Source organism: Mesocricetus auratus, unplaced genomic scaffold, assembly GCF_017639785.1.
Source record: "Mesocricetus auratus isolate SY011 unplaced genomic scaffold, BCM_Maur_2.0 Super-Scaffold_100013, whole genome shotgun sequence".
NCBI lineage: Eukaryota > Metazoa > Chordata > Mammalia > Rodentia > Cricetidae > Mesocricetus > Mesocricetus auratus.
Genome location: NW_024429196.1, coordinates 71,615,300 through 71,639,188, shown reverse-complemented (window position 1 = coordinate 71,639,188; position 23,889 = coordinate 71,615,300). Strand labels below are relative to the sequence as shown.

General features: G+C 50.5%; 1 protein-coding gene across 10 annotated transcripts in view; it reads left to right on the top strand.

Moving 5' to 3' along the window:
* Sema4d (semaphorin 4D) overlaps positions 1-23,889 on the top strand; it is a 107,369-nt gene that overhangs the window by 12,662 nt on the left and 70,818 nt on the right. For 7 of the 10 annotated variants that reach the window (XM_040755968.1, XM_040755969.1, XM_040755964.1 and 4 more), the window contains exon 2: positions 17,330-17,398. The exons of 1 other annotated variant lie outside the window; for it this stretch is intronic. The gene's annotated coding sequence lies outside the window, so the exon portion shown is untranslated. Of the gene's footprint in view, positions 1-14,962; positions 15,081-17,329; positions 17,399-23,889 lie in introns of those variants that run through there. 2 more of the 10 variants (XM_021224919.2, XM_013110614.3) reach the window with 1 other exon arrangement.

The window sequence follows — 23,889 nt, the reverse complement described above, 5'->3', positions numbered from 1 at the left end:
GGGAATGTCCCCCACCCCCAAGGAGATGGTCTTTCCACCTCAGTTAGTGTAATCAAGATAGCCCCTCCCCCCAGCCCCCGTCATGCCCAGAGATCTGTCTCCTGTGGTCAGCCTGACAACACGGACCATCTCACGCCCTGGTTCTTGATTCTCGACCAGTTAGTGCTCTTGCCACACGGAGTGGTGACGTGTGGGATGGACGTGCAAGGAAGTGCCTTACCCAGCCTTGGTGACTGAGGCCAAAGTAGAGGCAGTGGCTCCCCAGGAAGAGGAAAAGGTGTCGGGGTGGGTGGTAGGTGCTGTGGCTGAGCCGGCTGGGTGGGAGTGCGGGGTGTGAACACACAGGAGACCCTCCCCGGGCCGTGAACACACAGAGGACCCTCCCCGGGCTGTGGGGTGTGAGCACACAGAGGACCCTCCCCGGGCTGTGGGGTGTGAACACACAGAGGACCCTCCCCAGGCCGCGGAGAAAGTAACTAGGTTTGCATCATGCCGAATATTATTTTGCCCCGTGCATTGGGACCTCCCTGGACACTGACCTCAAAGGTAATGTGCTTTTTCCTCTAAGAGGCTCTCGTGACCGCCCTGACATAACATCCCAACTGAAGGGTTTGTGATACGGGTCATTGCTTTTCCTAGTTCTTGCAGGCAGGGGCAAGGTGTGAGCAGGGCAGCCATCTGTCCTGTCTGTCATTGTCATGTGGCCTCAGATATCACTGGCTGACGAGCAAGTCACTGCGGTCTACTCCTCGTCACCTCTTCTGTGTCTCTTTTTGTGTATAGTAAGTGTACTTGTCTGGCCGTAAGAGACACGGGTGGCCATTTTGAGATCTTCCACTGAGGCACATAGGCAGAGACCCTTTGGACAAGTAAGGTCTCAGCCACGTGAGATGGTGGGCCTTCATCCTTTTAGCCTCCTGCAGCAGGAGAAGAGGCCGAGCGACCTACTTGCTGGGGCTGGACTTCAGCCGGGTGACCTGGGAGGTGGGGACAGGGCCTGGCACCCGCACTGGCGGGCAGTCGCCCACCCTGGGACGCGTTCCAGTGGAGCTTTATCTGCAGGAAAATGGAAACCACAGCTCGTCTTGCGCGAGTGGAAAGCTGTGGAAACAAAGGAATGGCGGAGCTTCAGTGGGGAAACAGGAAGGGAGTCTTCTGTCTGCTCGGGGTCGGTTCTTCTCCCTGTTGACGGGGTCCCCGCAGAAGCCCCCGTGCAACCTGCAGTGCGAGCAGGAAGTGAGGGTGCTGACTCACTTTCCTTTATTTTAATGGCGTTTTTATTGTTTAGAAAAGGGAGGGAGAAAGCAAAGAGTTTCCTCCCTGATATGGGTCCTTGCCATTAACAGCTTGCTTTTCTGACATTTTTCACCCCATTTGCTGCTGTTCTCAGATGTGAGTGTTTGCTCCCGATGCAGGCTCACGCGCGCACACACATCCCCAGACCCTTGGTCAAGCTGTAGCGGTCTCCATTCTCTTTGCTCGTTGGTGTGCTACAGGTGTGTATGTTCTATGTCATGCTGGGCAGCTGCACCCAGTCCTTAGGGGGCCACGTGTCCCTGGGTTGCATGCTCCACATCTGTTAGCTCTCGGTGGGTGTCTGTCCAATCTGCTACTTCCCTGACTTTTGCTTGGTGCATTTTGCTCTTCAGGCATTGCTCAGCTTGGGTGACTCCTCAGAGTGGTAGAGCCCCCTAAAGTGGCGTCTGTGGAGTGGTGGGCATTCCTGTGCCTGCCTGTTTGTGGGCATGTGTGTGTATCAGTGTGTGCATGGGTATGCATGTGGGTACCCGCTTCCCGCTTCCGTGTGTGTGAGCATGTGCACACAGGTTTGTGGACCAGCGTGTGCATGCAAGTGTGTGTGCATCCACGTGAGCACCTGTTTGCACATGTACACACTTGTATGTGCACGCACGCGGGTGCACAGAAAGCTGAAGTCTGCACTCTGGATGCTTTCCTGCATTTAGCAGACTGTGCTCATTAGGAGGATCCTGGAACTCATTTGCTAGAAGTCTGTTGTTGGCTCAGAGCTAAAATCCACCCTCCCCATTCTCCAGGGCTTCTGGGCCCATCTAGAGTGATAGAGGATGCAGGAGTATTCAACTTCACACCACACATCAAGGGTGAGTTTCTCTGGGATCAGCTGTTCAGCTCTCTTGTCTCTGGTCACATTGGCTGAGTGACCCAGCCAGATGCTGTGGATTGCTCCTAGCCATTTCCTCTCACAGGGGACTGTCCTCTCTGTTCATGGGGACTTGCCTACATACTCAAGCTCTGCTCCAAAAAGGGTCCATAGTCTTGGGGGCTTGGGCCCTGGGCCTGAGTAGGGTTAAAGGCACAGGTGGATGTCCTGCCCAGGTCATGGAGGGATCTTGCTCAGGGAGGAGGAAGCAGGAGTTGGTGTGCTCTGACCCAGGAGCAGGTAGAGCTCCGCATTCATCCCCTAAGTCACCAGACCACCACAGCATGGCAGCTGGCGCGGTTACCTTTGGGCTCCTGTAGACTAAGCCTCACGCTGGCTGACTGTACGCTTCGCTGGGACAGTCCCTTCATGCCTCATGTTTGGGGGCCGGTACCTGCCTCCAGTACCGAGCAACTCCTTCGGTGGTGCCGCTTTAAGTGACTCTTTTGTCCTTCCCCAGACACAACTTTATTTTCCTGACCAGTGTGTTAGGGCTGCAACGCACCAGGAGCTTTTAGCAGAGAGCCGCTGAGCCTCCTGGCTGTTCCATTTCCTTCTTTCAGGGGGAAAATGTTTATGTAGGTTACAGTGCTTCCTCCCTGTTGGGAGCTGCTGAACTTAGCCTCCCTGCTCCCTGGCATGCTCGTATCTGACCTTTATACTGGATGGTTCATCCAACCATAAATAATCCCTTTGAAACAGAGAGCCTGGTGTGCTGGCATCTGCAGAGGCTTGGAGAGGAGCTGCCAGGAAAACAGAGGGCTGAGAGCAGAGTGGGGCTCAGGGTGCCAGGACTGATGGAGGAGGGGCTTCTGTCTCCTTTCCCTGCAGGCCTGATTCAGGGTGATAATGAATGAGCCAGTGGGTGGGTGGAGCCGGTTGGTGGAGCCCATCTTGGGGGCTGGTGGGTGGGGTGGGGGGCACAGGGACGGGGGACGAACGCAGTGTTATCGGAGTGGAGAGCGAGGAGGCACCTGGGCCTCAGTACCAGGGCTGTGAACAGGTGGCTCACAGCACCAGGCTTTTGCTCATGGAGTGGAGTCAGTGTGTGTCCTGTGTCTTTCCTGAGTCAGGCTCACAGACAGTGCCACAGAACCTTGGGGTCTGGGAGGCAGGCCTGCCCGTCCCCACAGGCATCTTAGGGTACAGGCCTCAGGATTGCCTGTTTCCCGGTCTCCAGGGCTTCCTGCCAAGCCTCAATTTAGCTGTTTCTCAGGAAGCCAGGTCTTTCCGGGTAGCCTGGGATTGAGGTTTGTGGCTAGTCCATCTTCTGCATGAAGTTCTGAGAAGCTGGCAGGACCATTGGGGACATCCTGCATCTTAACCCAACGGTTTCCTCAGGTACACCTAGTGACATTGGGTTGTTAGTGTGACAGAATCACTGACCACAGTGCCCCACCCTCAGGTTCTGAAGCAAGGGCCATTGTTCTTAGACTTGCTGACCGATACTTTCAAAGGCAGGACCCCACCATTGACTTACAACAGAACCCCCAGCTTTAACCCTGACTTGGCTTCTCACTGAAGGAAGATTTACCCACAAGTATGTGACAGTTAGGGGACAATCCCATCTCACCATTGTTCAAGGGTCAGGGGAGGCCTGAGAGCCATGACTTGACAAAATATACATGCCTGAGCCTTTGCCTTGGACTAGGATGCTCTGGGAATTGTCTAACATGAAGATACCACATGCAGCCACTTGAGAAAGCCGTGTATGGTTTCTGAAGCTCGTTGGCTTCCGTGGGCAGCTTCAGTGTGTCTGATCTTGAAAAAAGAAAAACTACTTAAAATGTAGTTTATGGACATATCTACCAGATTCTTCCATTCCTGCATGCAGAGGAAGATGGCTGATGACCGGGGCCGTGGAAGAGCAAGTCTGTTTATGTTTATGTGTACTGTGTAATCTTGCAGATGCTCTTATTTGGATTAAAATGCAAGTGATTGCTGAACCCAACCTCGGTTGAAGCTAAGGCTCCTCGGGGCTGACGTGCCTGTAAGTGCAGAGCAGTGATGCTTCAGGCTGTAAGTGCAGAGCAGTGATGCTTCAGGCTGTAAGTGCAGAGCAGTGATGCTTCAGGCTGTAAGTGCAGAGCAGTGATGCTTCAGGCTGTAAGTGCAGAGCAGTGATGCTTCAGGCTGTAAGTGCAGAGCAGTGATGCTTCAGGCTGTAAGTGCAGAGCAGTGATGCTTCAGGCTGAGTTTATCCCCAAGGCTTATTGGTACCAGGCGTCTAGAAGCTGCGCTCTGCATCTGGACGTGGTTGGAGTGAGGTTTCTTGGCAACCAGGAGTGGAGGGGCAAGTTGTGTTCAGGACCTGGTGCCCATGTGTCAGCAATGTGGCTTGGGCCTTGGGACCGAGGCCATCTTCCCATCTCTGTGAAACCCTGAGTAATTACTGTGGTACCCAGAGGAGCCTGAGTAAGAGGATCCCCCTCTCCTTTCTTCTCTCTCTCCCCCATCTGTCCCTTCCTCTCCCCTCCTTCCCTCCTTCCTTTCCTTTGTGTGTGTTGTGCATGTGTGTGTTTGTGTGTACTCACATGTGTGTGCGTGCATGTGCGTGCGTGTTGTGCATGTGTGTGTATGCGTGTACTCACGTGTGTGTGCGTGCATGTGTGTGAGTGTGTGTGCACGTGGAGGCCTGATGTTGAATCAGGCATCATTCTGGATTGCTCTTCCACCTTCCTTGTTGAGGCAAGGTCTCTCAACCAGACTCCATCTCAGGGGATGCCGTCTCTGCCTTCTGAAGTTGAAATTACAAGTGGGCGTCTATGCCCATCCAGCATTTATATGGGCTTGTGGGCCTTGGGTCTGTGTTTTGTAACCAGAAGATGGGTCTGTACTCCCTGCATTCATTTCTTTTTAAGATCATAGTCAGCTCAGGAAATATTACCACCGGTTGCACTTTCTGAAGGGGATATGGTTGAACCTACCGATGGACGGCTGAACCCACTCAGAGTACTGAACTGTATACTTTCAGCTTGTTTGCTGTACATATGCACCTTCTGCAGAGTTTAAGTATAAATTAGGCACAGTAAGAGTCACAGCAAGCTTGTCTGTGGGTCACATCTACAGTACCAGCTACTCGGGAGGATCAGATGGGTGGACTGCAATTTCAGGACTCTAATGCAAGTGCATGTGTGCTACACTAGCTCACAATCTCTCTCTGTCTCTCTCATACACACTCTGTCACACACACATTCTCTCTCTCTCTCACACACACACACCACAGTCTCTCTCTGTCTCTCTCATACACACACATTCTCACACACATTCTCTCTCTCTCACACACACACACCACAATCTCTCTCTGTCTCTCTCATACACACACATTCTCACACACATTTTCTCTCTCTCTCTCTCACACACACACATTCTCTCTCATACACACATTCTCTCTCTCTCTCTCTCTCTCTCACACACACACACACATACACACACGCGTGCGTGTGCGCGCAGAAAGATCTCACTGCACGGTCGATCTGAGCAATCTTAGCCTATCTTATTTCTTTCCTTAGGTTGAAAACACACAGCATTTCTGTTCAAAGAAACACCGCCTGGGTCTTAAGAGAGGCACTTCCTGGGGCCTCTCTTCCAAGATCCACAACCCCCTCCTCTTGTGTTCTAGAGTCATAGTAAATAAAATAGGGGTTACTGGAACTCAAGCCCTGTGATGCCGAGGCAGCCAGCCTGATGATTGGGACAGCTATTGCGTGGATAGCATACACACGGGATACACCGGGCAAGAGGATGGCTCACAGCCCATCAGCATGGGGCAAGGTTGTGAAAGATTTTTCTCATGCTACGAAGAACAGTATGCAGTTACCAACTTAGAGCAGGTCCTGTGGATATTTTTGAACCATGATTGATGGTAGGTAACTGAAACGGTAAGATTAAGCTTTGGGTGACAGGGTATTGTGTGGCCAAGAATGTGAGCTGCACACCCAGGCCCAGAATGTGTCGTATTACACTCTGGTTCTCTTTCTTTCTGGGAGGTAGAAGGCATGGATTCTTGAAACTCCAAAGGAATAAGTGGGTTGCCCTGAGACTTTATATTGCAACATGTGGTCTTCCGCCAGCCGTCACCATTTGTTGCGGGATTCCCGCCTGGGTCCCGTCGCCACTTTACCCCCCAAATAACACACAGGATGGTATATTAATTATGAAACTGTTGGCCGTTTGATTTCTTATCAGCTAGCCCTGGCTTAATTATTAACCCATAACTGCTAATCTAAGTATTTCCACGTGATCTCTTACCGGAGAAAGGGTCCAGACCTCTTCTGTGTCCTACATTGTGACTCCTGTCTCTCCTTCCCAAAATCCTCCTCGACTCCTAGCCCCACCTATCTTGCTTCCCTATTGGCCAACAGTGCTTTAACCAAAGAGAGACATATTTACAGAATGTCATCTCCCATCAATATATAATTTTGTAAATTTTTATTTTGGTGTAGTGTGCTTGTATATGTGTATGCTCACATGTGTGTAGGCTTGTGTGTATGAGGATACATGTGCACATATGGAAGCCTGAGGATGTTTTTGTTACAGATTGAAACCCAGTCTCTTCATTGAATGGAACTTGCCATTTGTCTATTCTGGCTAGGCTCCCGGGATCCCCCATCTCCACATCCCCCAACTTTTATCACTTTTATGTGGGTGCAGGAATCTGAAGTCCCATCCTTGTGCCTTCAAGGCAGGTGCTTTCCTGGATGAGCCATCTCCCCAGCCCTAAAAGAGTTGTTTCCTTGCTGTGGCAAGTATGTATAGCGAAGCTTCCCATCTTACTTGTAAGTAGATGGCTTGGTCACATATCACCTATGACCATCACTACCGCCACTCCTCGCCTTCCACTGCGTGTCTTCTGAAGATCAGATTCATGCCATCGGGCGTGGGAGGCAAGCAACCTTGCCTGCCGAGCTCTTTGACCATCTCCGGGAGGTGTGGCTTTAACAACAACATTACAGGGCCTAAGGAAATGGCTCAGTGGGTAAAATGCTTGCTCCATGAGCATGGGGACCTGAGTTTGTATCCAGGTGTGGCAGTACGCACCTGCAGTCCTAACTCTGTGTGGGGACAGGAAGACTTGGAGGACTCTGGCCAGTTTGTCTAGCCAGTTGGTGAGAGACCTTGTCTAAAAACCAAACGAAAATAAATGAGTGAATAAATACAGATCTGGTGAGATGACTCAGGGGGGAAAACACCACGCAAGCCTGATGAGCCGAGTTCAATTCTCAAAACTCACACACCTGTAATCCCAGCACTTCTATGGCAAGATGGACTGTGGAGACAAGGGGATTGCTGGCATGCTGCATGGACCACATAGTGGGAGAGAAACAACTCGAGAGGCTCCGCCCCAAGAGGTAAAGGGGGAGACCTCCATGTGGGAGCTGTGATGGGTGTGTATCCCCCTCAATAGTAGACGAGCCATAGACGAGCCTAATGCTGACCTATGTCTCCACACATGTGCATATGGGCACGAGTACACATATATACAGGTACATGTGCCACACGCACACATACATATACACACAAACTTTTTTGTTAGAAAAGATCCAAGATAAGATTTTATTACAGTTTATTCATATGTTTATTTTCAAGGGTACCAATTTGTTTTGTCCTGGTGACGTTTACAGCACCAAAAATAAACACAATTTTAAGGTGTATCTATCAAGTAAGTGTAGTTTATTTATTCTTTTTCACTGTTTTCCTTTCTTTTTGAAGTGAATAAGCAGGAAATGATGGTTTTGCTGTCAAGATAATGTCAGCCATATCGATGAGGCTGTCTGTATCTTGGGTGAATCTGTGTTACTTTCAGTTACTGAAGCCAGGCATTTCATGCTTATAGTTGTTTACAGCCTTCCCTTTTGGTGTCTGTGGGGTCTGTGGTGGTGACTCCTCCCTTTTGACTGATGGTGAGCATTGGGCAGTTGTTCGCACATTGTAGACTTTAGTTCTAGCGAAGTTATCACCTGCCTCATGCCCAGGGGACCATCTCCTTGGTCTCCTCTCCAAGGACTAGTCAGTGGTGTGTGTTAGGATGAACACCAAGGCTCTACAGCCCTGGTGGCAGGTGGTGGCAGGACTAACCAATTAATGCACAGCACCCCAGTGACCTGCGCATCCTCACTGTCTCCAGAAGGGCCAGCTTGCCTCCTGGAAGCAGTCCCAGGGGGATAACTGAGTTGGCTTCATGCACAGTGAGAGGAAACTTGTAGGTGAGAGAGTAGATGAGATTGTCACTCCCCTGTGAGTGCTCTCCAGGTGACCGTGCCAGGGTGCAGATGCGTTTATGTTGTGTCTATTCCACAAAAGCTGCTTGTTAGCCTGCTTGAAAGTGTAGACAAGCCCACCAAGCGGAGTGAGGCAGGGGAGGAAGTCAGAGAATCATAGGGCTGGGAGTTAGAAGCTGAATCAGACTGAAAAAAAAAATCAAAATCAAAATTGCCTACGGAAATAGTGCTGGCCTTCCTATGGACATCTCAAGCAATCATTTTGAAAACAGCCAGCAAAGGGGCTGGGGGTGTGGCTCAGGCGGTAGAGAGCTTGCCTAACAAGCACGAGGTGCTGGGTTTCATCCCCAGCACTGTGTAAACGGGTGTGGTGGTGCACACCTGTAATCCTAGGACGGTGGAGGTGAAGGCGTGGAGTTTTCAGTCACCTTCAACTGTGTGGTGAGTGTGAGGCCAGTCTCTCTATTTTTGTTGTTGTTTGTTTTCCTTGACAAGGTTTCTCTGAGTAGCTTTGGAGCCTATCCTGGCATTTGCTCTGTAGACCAGGCTGGCCTCGAACTCACAGAGATCCGCATGCCTCTGCCTCCCAAGTGCTGGAATTAAAGGCATGAGCCGCAAACGCCCATCAGGCCATTCTGTCTTAATCGCGGCAAAATAACCAGCTGTACCAACTCAGACCAGAAAGCTGGTAGCCTTTCATGTGCCTGTGTTAGCATGCCTCTGCCATCCCTACACATAAGAAAATCCTTAAGGTTTTTGAACTAGCTCATACACTTTAAGTTAAGTTTAAAACTTAGTGTAGGGACTGGAGAGATGACTTAGCAGTTAAGAGCACTGGCTGTTGTTTCAGAGGACCCAGGTTCTATTCCAACATCCACATGGTGGCTCACAACTTTCTGTAACTCCAGGGGATCCAGTGCCCTCTTCTGGCTTCCTCAGGTACTAGGCATGCACATGGTACACACACACACACACACACACACACACACACACACACACACACAGAGAGAGAGAGAGAGGCAAAACATTCACATGCATAAAATAATAAAATGATTTTTAAAAACTTATATTTGATTAAACTTTAAGTCTTAACTGCAAAATTTATATATGTGTGTATGTATATTTATACCATATATAAATATGAACATGATATGTATATATATCTATCTATTATGTATATATAGTATGTATAACCATTGCAAAGATACCTGTGTGACTCTAAGTGCCAGAGCTCAACTCTGGCTCGTGTACTATGCCTTATCTCTAGTTAATACATTTGTTGACTTTGCCATGTGACTCACCCTGGAATTCTTTCTGTGGTGGTAGTCTAGTCCAGGGGGTCCTGAGGGTGAGCCTCCTCAGGCTGTGCTTGGCAGCTCTGGCTGTGTCCCCACAGTACCTCTGTCCTTCGTTTCTGCTAAGTGAAGAGGATCAGCTCTGTCCTTCTGAAGGGCACGTTGTCCCCTTTTCCTTGTTTGGATGATGAAAGTTGTAGATTTTGGTTCTTACCCTGCCCTGATACACTGGAGCATCTCAGGTAAGGGAAAAGCCCTCCCCCGCCTTTCTTAGTAATCCCTCAGGCAAGTAATTTTGCTTCATTTAATTACAAAAATCTGTGTCATGCTGGGCTTTTGGACGGGGAATGACTTTTAAGGAATAAAGAGAAAGAAGGTTGGGTCTGGACAGATGGCTCCACAGTTAAGTGTGCTGCTTGCTCTTGCAGAGGCCTGGAGTTAGGTTTCCAGCACCCAGATGCCAGCTCACAACAGCCTGTAACTCCAGTTCTTCTGACCTCTGTGAGTTCTAGCACACACATGGTACACGTACATGCACTTAAAATAAATATCGTTAAAGGAGAGACAGGAAGTTTTTGAAAACGGAGAGGGTTTGGAAATCCCCATCACAAAGGGAAGCATGGGCCCGTGGGGACCCCAGACTGTGTATGATATGGTGCCAAGTTGAAGTGATGATGAGTTATGGGACAGGCAGGCCGAAGACAGTGACTGTCCTGGCCTGTGAAAGAAAGGCCTCCGTGCCTACTGTGCCTTGCTGTTCAGCCTCAGGCTGTCCTCAGCCTTCTGCAGTTGTGTGGTGCCACTTTGTATTGTTGTGACTGTGCAAGTGTGTGGCATGGCATCAACCTTCTGCCTAGATGAGGACATTGCAGAGGACATGAGCTCCAGCTCTGTCCCAGTTGCTTGACAGCTCATGGCAGCTAGAAGGCTAACGTCTATGATCATACTTAGATAAGGGTTTCTAAGAACAGTGTCTTTCCTCCTGTCATAAGTAACCAGTGGTTTTTGTTTGTGGAGGCAAAGTCCAGATTGGTCCCCAAATATAGCTATGCACACAGATACATTATATGCGTACATTTTATGTTAAAGCAGCAGTGGCCCAGACTCTGAAGAGGTGGCTGAGTCAGTGGTTAAAGCTCTTGCTGTGTAAGTATGAGGACCTGGACTTGGATCCTCAAGACCCAAGTAAATGCCCAATGAGATGGTGGCTTGCCTGTAGTTCTACACATGGACGGTGGAGATAGGGGATCCCTAAAGCAGGCTGGTTAGGAAGTGCTATATTGATGAGTTCTGGGTTTGATCGAGAGACCTTGCCTCAGTGAGAGTACTGGAGGGTGATTCCCGACCTAAACCTTTGGCTTCGGCAAGCACAAGCACACTCTTGCAAAGCACACACGCAGATGGAAAACGAAGGAGTAAAGGACATGGAAGTCAGCATCTCCACCAGGTGACTTGCACCAGTGTGCTCCTTTGTCCATCCGTGCCTGAGGGGATGCGGTGGGTTCTGGAACCATCCACTGAACTCGCAGATGCTCAGATCTTTTCCTACGGCGGCGTGTGTGGTGCTTACATGCAGCCGTGAGCATCCTTCCGTGCATCAGTAACCTCTAGATGCCTCGCCATTCCGAGATAACGTATGCGCCACGCCAGAGGGTACATGGAATGGGGGAAATGACAAGGGGCACGGACTGTGTCTGTAGAACTCCGTTTTCTGAATTATGTGGAACCCATGTGTTCAGAGGTCCACCATGAGTCTGAATTGCAGGCACTGAGGGACCAGGAGCTCTAAGGATGCTATCTAGTAGACATCGCATTGCATTTTGTCTCTCTGGGCTCTGGGGGTATCGCTGAGCCACCTTGGCTCTGCAGTGTTGGGCAGTTAGGGCATGAAGGTGCTACAGCAGGGTAGTGCTGGGGGCAGGTACTCAGGTCCACACGTGGTTGCCAGGAAGGAGGCAGAAGTGGTGCTGATCTAGAATGGGGTTCCGCTTATGGAAACTTCCGCCCCCGCAACCAGGGGAACCCCAGCTAACCTTCATGCGTGGCTAACATCTGGAAAGATTAATTCAGTTTCTCTCCAGGAGTCTGGTAACATTTTAGTTTTTGCTCTGATGGCTTGTGAAAGAGTAACAAAGTCCTTCTAGGGCCTGTCCCCTGGAGCTTGGGACTTAAAAGACTCTGGTTATATAGTAACAGGAGTGCTTGCTGTATCCTCCAAGAAGGTTGTGTAACTGGTGTCTGCTTCACATTCGCGTTCAGGATATGACCATACATGTGGATGTCCAGTCCTCATTCTCGCCATATGTATGGGCATTGCATGCTGGGTACTGACTGTGGGGGGGCAGTGGGAGGGCCCTGGAGGATGCCCATGATGACAAGACACCCTCTCGAACACAGCTGGTGTTGCCAGTTGAGTCCCACCGTACTAAGACATAGCACGTGTTCTGGGCAGTGGCGACCCTCACTGAGGTACTGAGTGGGCTCGTGGGTACTTGCACACCTGTGAGGGCAGCTGTGCACGTGCTCTTGTGATCTGTGAGTGTGTTAGTGTCTGAACGTGTGCACGCCTCGCCTCTAGCAGAAGCTGTTGTAGGTGTGATGTCAGGGCAGCAGACTGGGACTTCCTGTAGCCCTGTGGTAGCTTAGGGAAGGGCAGGCCCTGGGTAGCTCTGGCCTGTTTCCCTGTCCCAGGCCTTTAGAGTTGTTTTGTCAGCCCTGAAGAGAACCTAGATTGACAGAAATGAAAATGAACTTGAAATGAAAATGAAAGGTGAACTCAGATGTTTTCCTAGTCTTTTGTTTGAAGTAGGAAGTGTGTGTGTGTGTGTGTGTGTGTGTGTGTGTGTGTTCGTGTGCACTTATGTGTGCAGGTATATGTGTGTTCGCATTAGGTACATGAAGGCCAGGCCATAACCTTGACTTATTCTTCAGATGCCCCCTACTTTTTTAAGGCCTCTCACTGGCCCGGAACTTGCTGATTCGTCACCCTGGGTTCTCCTGAGTCTGGCCCTGCAGTGCTGGTTTAAAGCATGCATTACTTCCCGTTTTTCTTACATGGCTTCTGGGGGATTGAACTCAGGTCCTCATGCTTGCAAGGCAAGCGCTTTACCAGCTGAGCCATTTCCTCAGCCCCTGAATCAGGAAATAGTTTTGAACTTCCTGTTTGCCCATTGGCACATGCCCCTGACACTGACACAGGCTGGGGAACCCCACAGCCATATGGGGCACTGTTAAGAGTCAGCTCATGACGGAAAGAGCCTCCGCTCTGGTACGATTCTCAGGTCTTCCATTCCTGCTGTCACGGGCCTGGCTAATTCTTCACTCTTGCTTTCCTGCACAACTGCTTCCTCTGCCTCCCCAGAAATGCAGGGGCCATTCCTAACTCTCCTTTTATTCATAGATTTCCCCACCCCAAACCATCCCCTCTGCCTCCAGAACCCCAGCATTGTGTCCCCCTCCTTTCTCCTAGCTTCTGACTTTGGAATAAGTAATGTTTAAGTGGGTGCGAGATCAAGGGGCACCTGTGTGCAGATCTGTAAGTCATAGACCACTGACACCAACACAGACAACCCTCCGTGGATGAACACACGTGGCTCCTGGACAGCAGAGAGACAACCGATGGGAAGAGCCAATCTGTGTCCACTGGAAGTTTATCCCGATACCCTTACTTCCTATGGCTTCTGGTTGTTGAGATGAAATTTACATAACATAATGGGATGATGTACAGAGCCATTCTGACACCGTGCTCTGCAGCTTGGGAGTTATTGAAGCTCCCAGAAAGTCCCCTCCTAACCAAACCAGTTTAATGAACTTCTAGAGAGAGTTGTTACACCCCATCACAGCCTTCTGAATTTGTTTAGTAATTCCCTTGTCATCCAGGAACTATTTTGGCCCCAGGACCATCTTGTAATACTTATGATGTCCAGGGCATCCTAGTTTCCACTAATATGCTACTCTGCCAGGGGTGACTAAAACCTATTAGAGATTTATTCTGGCACTCTTGGTATGGCGACCTGGTATCCTCAAGAGTGCTAAGTCATTCTTGCCCCTGATTAGTTGTATGATTGTGTTGCTGTGTAGTGCCTTTGGTTTGTACATGTTCAAATAAAAAGCAAGGATCTGAGTATTGAGCTTGGTGGCGCATGGCTTGCTTCGTGTGCTCAGGAGGCTGGGCCTCATCCCCTGCTCCGCAAGGAAGGTAAATGAGAGCAATACCAAATGAGGCTAGTGAGGAGTGGGCGGGTGGAGGTCCTGCAGGGGTGTGGACTCTGCGGGGAAGAGCTAGGTGTGGTGTCAGAATGAACAGGGCCAGGAGTGGCTTGAGGACCATGGGATCTAAGTACAGAGGGAAGCCAGTCCAAGGTTTGGTTCCAGGGTCTGTTGTGATTAACAGCTCACCTGGGGATACCAAGTCATGTAATGTGTACTCTTCCCGCCAGCTGCCTAGGTCCCGCAGCTGTCTCAGCCCCCAAATAAGTCACGAAACACTATAGTGATTATAAAGCTTGCTTGGTTTCTTACTGGCTAGCTCTGACTTAATTGTTAACCCATAACTGCTAATCTGAGTATTTCCACGTGGTTTTCTCTTACTGGAGAAAGGGTCGGACCTCTTACTCCTCTGGTGTCCTACATTGTGACTGACTGTGCCTCTGTTTGCCAGAATCCTCCTCCACTCCTAGTCCCACCTATCTTATTTCCCTGTTGGTCAACAGTGCTGTATTTAATCAACAAATAAGACAACATATACACAGAAGGACTTCCCGAGTCATCTCCTCTTTTCTGTCTAAATAAAAAGAAAGGTTTTGACTTTAACATCGTGATCTCTCCCTACAAAGCCAGACCTGGGGGCCTTTGTGCTTGGCCTTGACTGTTTAGACTGGCATCCCGAGTCTTGATATCAGGAAGAGGCTTCCTTGCAGTGGCCTTTCTAGAGCCCAGCATATGTGATATGTTATTTTTGATTTATTAAAGCTTGCCTGAGGATTCAGAAAGCAAAGTCAGCCTCAAACTATCGAGATCAGGCAGTGGTGATACACACCTTTAATCCCAGGACTCCAGATTAAGAGGTAGATGGATCTCTGTTAGTTCAAGGCCACGCTGAGCTACACAAAATATATCCAGTCCTAAAGAGAAACAGCTCACACAAAGATAACCTCAGCAGTTGGGATCATATGCCTTTAATCCCAGGAGTCATGAGAGGTATTTAAGACAGGAACAGGGTCTCAGAGCTGGCATTCATTCTCCAGCCCTACTTCAGACAGGAAGACAACAGTCTCAGGAGTCTCTAGTCACACTGAGAAGACCATAGCAGAATGAGTGACTCTGAGGACCAGTGAAGTCGGGAGCAGTCTGAGGATCGTCTCTTTGGTCTGAGCTGAGGGAGAGGTAAGAACTAGTGGTTGGCTACTTTGCTTTTCTGACCTTCCGCATGAAGCTTGAACCCCAATATCAGTCTCTGGTTCTTTTTTTTCTTCATGTTACAAGCATAGGTTCCTACCCATCGTTGTCATTGTTCTGCAGGAGCTCAGGGTTTATGTGAAGCCAATTTAGTCACAGTTGTCACTTTTATAATGTTGGAGGCTTGTTGGCCTGGACTGTCCATTCACCCAGGGGTTTTCTCTGAGCTGGTCAGTGGCAAAGAGAGTCCTGTCAGAGAGAGAGTGCTCCAATCCACAGGAGGCTTGGGGTGGGACACCCATTGGTGCCAGGGCCTCTTGGGGGTGTTAGTAGCACGGACTCCCCATTGACATTCTGGAGTTGCTAATAGTACATCTCTCCTGGAATTACCTTCTTGGCTTTGTGTCGATGCATCTACTCATGATGTGTTTGATGATGCAGGCTGGCCCCCCACGAGAAACACTTCAGCGAGTGGTCACTGAACTTTCCACATGCTGGTCCCTGGAAGAGCAGCTTCCGGGTGTGGCCCCAGAGGCCGTCAGCAACACAGGCCTGGAATCCATTAGGAATGTACTTTCCTGTGTTCCCCTCAGCTCTGCAGGACCAGGGTTCCCACTGGGGCCCAAGAGCTTGGTTTTCACTCGCCCATGGCAGTTTCGCTATGTGCAAACCACTGGCATGTCAGCATGGGCCTCTTCCTCTTGTTAAAGCCACTAGTGTCATCGTGGAGCTCATGCCCACGTGACCTCACCTAATTACCTCGCAAAGCCCTGTCTCCAAATACCAGCAACACAGGAGTGTAGAGATTGAGTTTCACCCTCTTCATAATGACACAGTAGCAGCCAGATTTCAACACATGGATTTGGGAGGTGTTCTTCCAACAGCAGCAGGATGTATGTCAGAAAATTCCAAACCCTGGCCAGGTGGCTGTTGTTCCTTCTCCCTACTGGGTTGGGAGTTCCCTGAGCCAGCCCCATCTCTGCCTGGACTGGGTCACTCAGCTCCCACCTGGAAGAGACAATGGCATCTTGTTTACTCCTTGTGTGGTTAATGATACTGAACGTCCACCATCTCTGATGTGCCCTCTGCAGTTTCATGCTCTGGTTGGGGACATTGGGGATCCCAGGAGTCCCTAGGGAAGGTGGCCTTAGCATTTTCTGCCTGCTGCTTCTATGCTTCCTTTTGTGTATTACATGGAAAAGCTCTTTCTGCTTTGCTTATTAAAAAACAAAACAAGGGGTTGAGGATTTGGCTCAGTGGTGGAACGCTTGCCTAGCAAGTTCAAGGCCCTGGGTTCAGTCCTCAATCCGAAACAAACAAAAAACAAAACCCCACAAATTCTGGTATTCTGGTTTCTTCCTTCTCTATCTTCTGCTTAAAAAGGTTGGCTGTGTATCAACACCAACATTTCTTAGTGTGTAGTTCTAGCTTGGGGGCTGGATTGCAAGTGTGCTAAAATGTCATTCTTTTAAACCGCTTTTAAAACGTTTGTTTGTGTATTCGTGCACTGCAGCATACGTGAAGAAGTCAGAGGACAGCTTATGAGAGTCAGTTTTCTCTTTCCATTGTGTGGGTACCAGGAATCAAACACAGATTGTCATGTTTGGGGGCAAGCACCTTTACCTACCAAGCTATCTCATTTGCCCTAAAATGTCATTTCTTATGGTGACTGGGTTATCCTTCACAGCCTGTGGTCTCCTGCCCCTCGCCACACACAAGTTCTTAGTTTGTGCTGTGGAGACTGCTGCCCTGGTTCCTGGCTAGCGCAGAGGGAGTAAGTCAGGGAGAGGCAGATACTGCCTCCACCCTTCCTGTTCCCGGTGGGCGTTGTCCTGAGTGCTCACCTGGCAGATGTGCTGCACTCAGTGACAGGCTTCTCTCTGGGACAGTGAGTGCCCTAGCAGCAGCAGAGTCTCCTGTGTGTGTGTGTGCGCGCGTGTGTGTGTGTGTCTGTGTCTGTGTGTCTGTGTGTGTCTCTATGTTTGTATCCCTTTCTGTCTGTCTGACTTGCTCACTCACTTTGGTTCTGCTAAAATACCTCCTTTTTTTTTTTTTTTTTGTTTTTTCGAGACAGGGTTTCTCTTAGTAGCTTTGGAACCTATCCTGGCACTCGATCTGTAGACCAGGCTGGCCTCAAACTCAGAGATCCGCCTGCCTCTGCCTCCCGAGTGCTGGGATTAAAGGCGTGCGCCACCAACTCCTGGCTAAGATACCTCTTTTCCCAATTCTTGTTTCAGACTCTGTTAACACCACTGGAACACAGCCAGGTTCTGCATGCTGACATGTCTGACAATACTGGTCCCTAGGTGAGTAACAAAACCCACCCGTCAAGGAAGAGTCCCCTTGGGAGGTGACCCCATGAGTCAGCAGTTGGTTCTGGTCTGTACTTGGCCCTTCGGGGTGATCAGAGAATCAAGAAAAGTCTATGGAAACGGAGGCCTTCCTGCAAAGGGGTCACGGTCTGGGTGAGGGATGTGACTTTAGTGGCATTGAAGGCCCCATGGGGATGGAGGGGAAAGGATGACAGCAAGGGGCTCTGGGTGAAGCCCATTTGAACTATGAATTCCTCACTTGTCCTGTTGTGACTCAATGCCTAACAGAAGCAGCTTAAGGAAGGAAGGGTTCCTTTTGGCTCAGTTTAAGGATAAAGACTACTGTGGCCGGTAAGGAGTGGCACAGGCTCCCGAGGCAGCCGGTTGAGTTGCATCTGTCAGTCTTCTGGAAGCATCTGTAATGCTCATCTTGCTTTCTTCTTTTTATCCATTCTAGAGCCCCAGCCCATGGGATAGAACAACCCACATTTAGGGCAGGTCTTCCAACCTGAGTTAAAGCTCTCTGGAAACACCCTCACAGACACATGTGTTTCCATGTGACTCCAAAGCCAGTCAGCTGACAGCGATAGCCACTGTCAAAGCACCTGGGTCAGCACCAACTTCCGACTTCCAGGCGAGACAGGAGGAAGCTGGGGTTGAGCCCCGGCATGACATACTCTTACCCATCCCTCTAAAAATTCCCCTGGGGATTTTGGGTTCAGGAGTATGCACTTGGTCTTTGAAGGTGGCCTGTGCCCCTCTTTAGGGAACTTCCAGGGCTGCTGGCCCTGCTTCTTTGCTGTTGTCCCAGACACTGCTTGAGCCTGGGAGTCTTTGGAGGCGGCACTCGGATGGGGGCTGGGAGGGCGATGTGCCGGCCTTGGCTCACTACACTAAGGATGATGGACAGTAGGGGCTCTCTGCGTTTGCCTGGTGCTCAGAAGGTACATGGAACACACTGCATGTGCTTGTGTGGCAGCGATGCCACCCTGGGTCAGCAGTCACAGGTGATGGTGAGGCACAGTATGCTGAAGGCAATGCACCTGGCCATTTTCTCAGGGGCGTCTCCAGCCGTGTCTGTAATCCCCTCCAAACACTGTGACGGGGCACCCACCTCCCAGAGCTGCTTGGCCTTATTGTGCCAACCCCACCCCAGGCCCCAAGTACCGGCCACTCCCAGAGCTGAGGGGAGAGACAGCCATTGCAGACCCCATACCAAAGGTTCCGGCCAAAGGTGTGTAAGAGCGCACCTGCATTTGGTGGGCTTGCCAGGCATGGCTTTGTCATCATAGCTGCGTTTGGGGGCTTGCCAGGCATGGCTTTTGTCATCATAGCTGTCATAGCTCCAGTGTCCGAGTCGTGTCTAGAAGCCCGGTTGGTTGGCCAGCCGTTAGCACAGCACTCTAGCTGGTGGCTCAGAGACTCTCCAAGCCTTAGCGCTCACATCATGGATACAGTAGTCTGCTTATCTGCAGCTTCGCTGTGTGCGTGTTTTGTTCCCTGACGTCAGCAAGGAGAGAGGACAGTGCTGTGAAGCGTTTGGTGAGCCAGAGGAGAGGGCTCACACTTGAGCTCTCTGCTGTTCAATCCTATTATTAGCTACTGCTGCAATCTCAGTGTGTCTAATTTTTAGAAAGAAACTCTGCGCTAGGTTTCTGTGGGCTTGAAAAAGCCATGGTGTGTGTTCATGGTGTCAGTCACCCAGCAAAGGTCTTGGAGGGTAGCGCCCCCACTCCCCTATCCCAGAATAAGGGGAATGCTGTAGTTTGCATATAAAAGGCTGTGTAGAAAGGAAATACTTAGGAATATTAAGCTGTATACTGTAGAATTTGCATTGAGGTGGAAACTAAAATAACTTTTCAGGGTCTTTCCCAGTGTGAAGTGTCCCATACAAGCAGCTTCGCCTTTGGTGGGTCCTCAGAGTGGGGACAAAGCAGGCATTGTCCTTACTGTTGCCCCTGAGGGCCCGTCTCTATGACGCCATGGTAGAAATCTAGCCAAGAATCTAAGAGTGGCCTCTGGGAGAAACTGGTGTCCAGGCAGGGAAGGCAGCAGCCTGGAGGTTCCACGAGGTCTGGCTAACAAGCATGGTTTGGTGGTGCTTGGGTGCCCCTCGTGTCTGTTGGGAATATCAAGCATATGACAGGGCAAATGTCAGGATTAGGGACAGGCCCTGCTTGGTGGCAATTTACAGGGCTATGTCTCACCTCAGTTCCGTTCTTCGAGCCCTCCTCTTGCCTTTGAATGTGTTGACAGGGACACATAGTATGGAAGGGAAATGCTTTTGACTTTTGTTGCACCTTTAAGGCTGCCCGAGCTTTAAAAATTCATCTTTGTCACAGTTCTGTAGTCTTTCTTGTGTATTGTTTGTTTTCTTAGCTGATTTTTCTATTGTTGTTGTTGTTTGAGACAGTGTCTCACTATGTAGCTCTGGCTGTCCCAGAACTCACTTTGTAGACCAGGCTGGTCTGGAACTCATAGAGATCTGCCTGCCTCTGTGTCCCATGTACTGGGACTGAAGGTGTGTGCCACTATGCTCAGCTTCATCTTTCTTTTTTTTTTTTTTAAGATGAGTTTATTATTATATTTATGTGTTTGCATGGGTGCTTGCTACGTGTGTGCAGGGCCTGGCTGCATCTTTCTTGTGTTTATTTAGTATATTGATATGTTTGCGTTTGTATGGATGCGTGGCACATGTGTGCAGGTGCTCAGGAGGCCAGAAGAGGGTGTGAATCCCCCGGACCTGGGTTTACAGGTGGTTGTGAGCAGCCTGCTGTGGGTGTTGGGAACTGGATTCCTGTTCTCTGCAAGAGCAAGAAGTATTTGTAGCCTCCAAGCTCTCCATAGTCTCTCCAGCCCCAGCTGTGAGGCCTTTGTGTGCACACGGTTGCACTGTTCAAGTGTGCCCAGCCTTGGAGTAGGCTCAGCTGAGTGTACCTGTCCCCTAAGTGTGCCTAGTACTCAAGTGTGCTACCCTTGAGTGTGCTTATCTGCCTCGGGACCCACAACTTATGTGTAGCAGGCTGGCCTTATTTTTAGTAAATGTCTAAAATACAAGCTTTGAGCAGGGCCAGTATAGATTTAATTAAATGATACTAAAACGGGAGATAATTACTTCCATGTGTTTCATGGAGCCTGAGGGTCTCCCTGGTCCTGTGGGTGCAGCCCTGGGAAGCTAGAATAACGCCCAGGCCCTTCCCCTTGGGCATCCAGAGTCTAGTAGGTGCCGATCCAAAAGCTCAGAGACCCATTAGTATACAGAACTCTTGCCTGTGCGGCATCAGCCAGACGTTATGCCCACAGTGTAGAACACCAGCAGGCACCGTATGAGAAATATGAAAGACGGCAGGTCCTCCTGTGGCTCTGACGTGACAGATGTGGAAGTTTAGTACTGTCTGGCCACTTCAAACCCAGAGGGCCAGCCCTGACCTGGGACTCTGCCATTGGCCACAGCAAAGTATCCAATTATAGTGACTGGGAGCATGCGTGCCCTCAGCACAGTGGGAGCCAAACATTCAGATTAGCAGCTGTGTGTGGGCCGCATTGCTCTCCTGTGCTTTAAATCACATTGCCCAGTCCTGAAAGTGAGCACTATGCCTGACCCAGGTGCTGGAGTGTGGCTGTTCAAAGCCAGAGCCTGCTTGGAAGATTCAGTACCCAGAAGGGATTAGGTGTGCCCCTTTCTGAAGTATGTTAAGTACATATTACAAGGTCGTATTGTGCATGTTTGTGCCTTGCATCAAGTGAAATAGATTATTAGGAAGCGTTTGCTCTTCTAATGTGGCCATCCATGCAATTGCAATAGCGCATGCCATCACCTGTGTGTGTTAAGCAGCGTGATCTAGACTTCTGTGACGGCCCCGGGCTTGAGTTTACTCTGATCCTGCAGGTGCTGGGCCAGTGGTAAGTGCTGCCGTTCCTGGGTTTCTAAGGAAAGTTCCCTAGCAGCCTCCCGGGGGTGCTCCAGAGGGCCACCATACTGACCGTGTCTCTCTTGAGGCATCAGTCCTGCCTTGCCTGCGGTGAGCCCTTATCCTGAAGGCCCAGCACTGTGCAGGCTTCCTTTGCCCTTGAGTTCCGTCGGGGGTAAAGCTGCAGTGTGCGTGTTTGTAGCTGATTGCCCACATCGTGGCCATGTCCGGAATGCATTGGTGGCCTGCTCTGCCTGAATGCCACGTTCGTGAAGAGCCCTATGTCTTTGTGGGAGGAGAGCCACCTTGTAAATACCTGTCAGTCCCGCCCATTACCATGTGACTTGCTTTGGCAGCCTGAGTGGAGGGGCTGATGCCTGTGCAGCTGTGGGGACCGGGCACAGTCCTAGGAAAATACCCTAGGCACTCCTCCCACATCTGGCCAGGCTATTAATACCCCACAAAGGGCCCCTTTTTCCCAGCGGGGAGCCCGCACGCGGTGATGCCGTCAGGCACATGAGCAGAGCCTTGTGGAGAGAGGAGCCTTTCTGGATGCACCGTTGAGTTCCCATCCACAAGTCTGGGCCTAGCAGTTTTCTGCCTGCCGTTCTGCAGTTTGTGGATGCTGGTTCCCAGAGGGCAGAAGGAACTGTTGGCCCCAGGCAGCCCGTTGCAGAGAGGCTGATCCTTCTCCGCTGTTTCTATTCACGCTACGTTGGAAGGGTTCTCTGTAGCCTATGGTGTCCAGGCACCAAACGGGGCCTCAGTAGATGGCAAATGTCAAACTCCTGGGGAAGACAGACCCCCTGGTGGGATGGCTAAGGTCAGGTGGGAGAAGACATGGCGCATGGGTCCCTAGAGAGACCTGACATGTTGGAGAGAGGGGCTGCAGGACAGGCTGTGTCTCATCTCTCCATGTGTAGGGCTGGTCCCCAGGGACCCCCCCCCCCGCTCCTGCTGAGTCCTTCTGGATCTCTGAACTGGATATAATGGGTTTGGAGTTGGATGAGGAGCCCACTCCAGATAACCTGTGCCTGCTGCCTTCCTCCTCCCGCAGCCTCGTGTTTCTAAGTCACGGCCGCCGTGATCCCTAGATGGTGTGTGCTTGACTGAAGCAGGGGCACTGCTCATTTGTGCAGCAGATGCAGACCCTTGAGCTGTAGACTGGCATGCTCTCTTCCCCTGAGCACCCGGGAGGCCTGGTGTGTCAATCGTGCAGGTGGTGCAGGCTGTGGTCAGTGCGGGACGCACACCCAAAGACCCACGTTGAGCATGGTGTTCTTTGCTCTCAGGAACATTACTTCCTCGGGGCTGTCAGGCTCTGACCCTAGTGCCTCGCCTCGTTAACGTGGTCCTGTGTGAATAGCCCCCATGGATGCGAGCAGACTGAGGGTCTTTTGCGTGGAGAGTTCCTGTGGGCTTAGCTGGGAGCATTGGAATGCAGTCACGGGTGTCCTCGTAGGAGAGCCAGAGGAGTCAGGATGCTGCGAAGAGATGGCTGAGGGGAGATGAGGTGGGCTGTCAGGATGGGCTTGCCTGCCTGGGCCCGTGGTGCCTAATGTTCTGTCACACGTCACTCTGCGTGTCTGGAGGGCGTTCTGATTTTTTTTCCTTTGTGTGTATGTGTTTATGTGTGTGAATGTGAGCGCATACATGCCAGGACATGGTTGTGCCACACATGTTAGTGGTGGTCCCAAGACAACCTCAGGTGGGGGTCTTTTTGCCTTCCACTTTATTTGAAGCAGAGTCTCTTACATCATTATTTTGTTTTCCTTTGTGTGTGCCAGACTCACCAACTCTTGATCTCGGGATTCTCCTGTATCTACCTCCCATCTCCCTGTAGGACAGTGGTTCTCACCCTGTGGATCATGACTGACCCCTTTGGAGACTGAATGGCTCTTTCACAGGGGTTGGGAACAGATGCTTACATTATGATTCATAACAGTAGCAAAATTACAGTTCTGAAGCAGCAACGAAATAATGTTACGGTTGGGGGTCACCACAACACGGGGAACTGAACTAAAGGGTCGCAGCGTTAGGAAGGTTGAGAAATACTGCTGTAGGAGAATTGGAGTTGTGGATAGATGCTACTTCATTTAGCTTTTAGGTTTATGTGGGTTTTGGGGACCCAAACCCGGAGCCTCCTCCCGGTGTAGCAAGCACCTTCCCCAGCCAGCCATCTCCCCAGCCCTAGATGGGGCTCTGATGAGATTATTGTTTTAATACAAGGACTCGGTAAATCAGAAGCCCTTCCTCATCTGGGTGGTCTTAGCAGGGAGGAAATGCCTGCAGATTGCACGGGAGCTAAGGGGTTTCCAGTTGCAGATTAGAGACCGAAGCCTCTTTAATGACAGGGTCAGCCCCTCCCCGTGAATGTCTTTCTCTGTACACATCCTGCCAGTTCTGCTCTTGGAAGAACCGGGAGTCCCACAAGCAAGGACCCTTGCACCACCAGACACAGGAAGAGCCTCAATGAAATTCTTAGGGGGTCTAACAGGGTCCTTGACTTTGACCCAGTGGCATTGGCGTAAGACTTCTAGCCTCCAGAGATATGGGAGAGCTAATTCCTGTTGT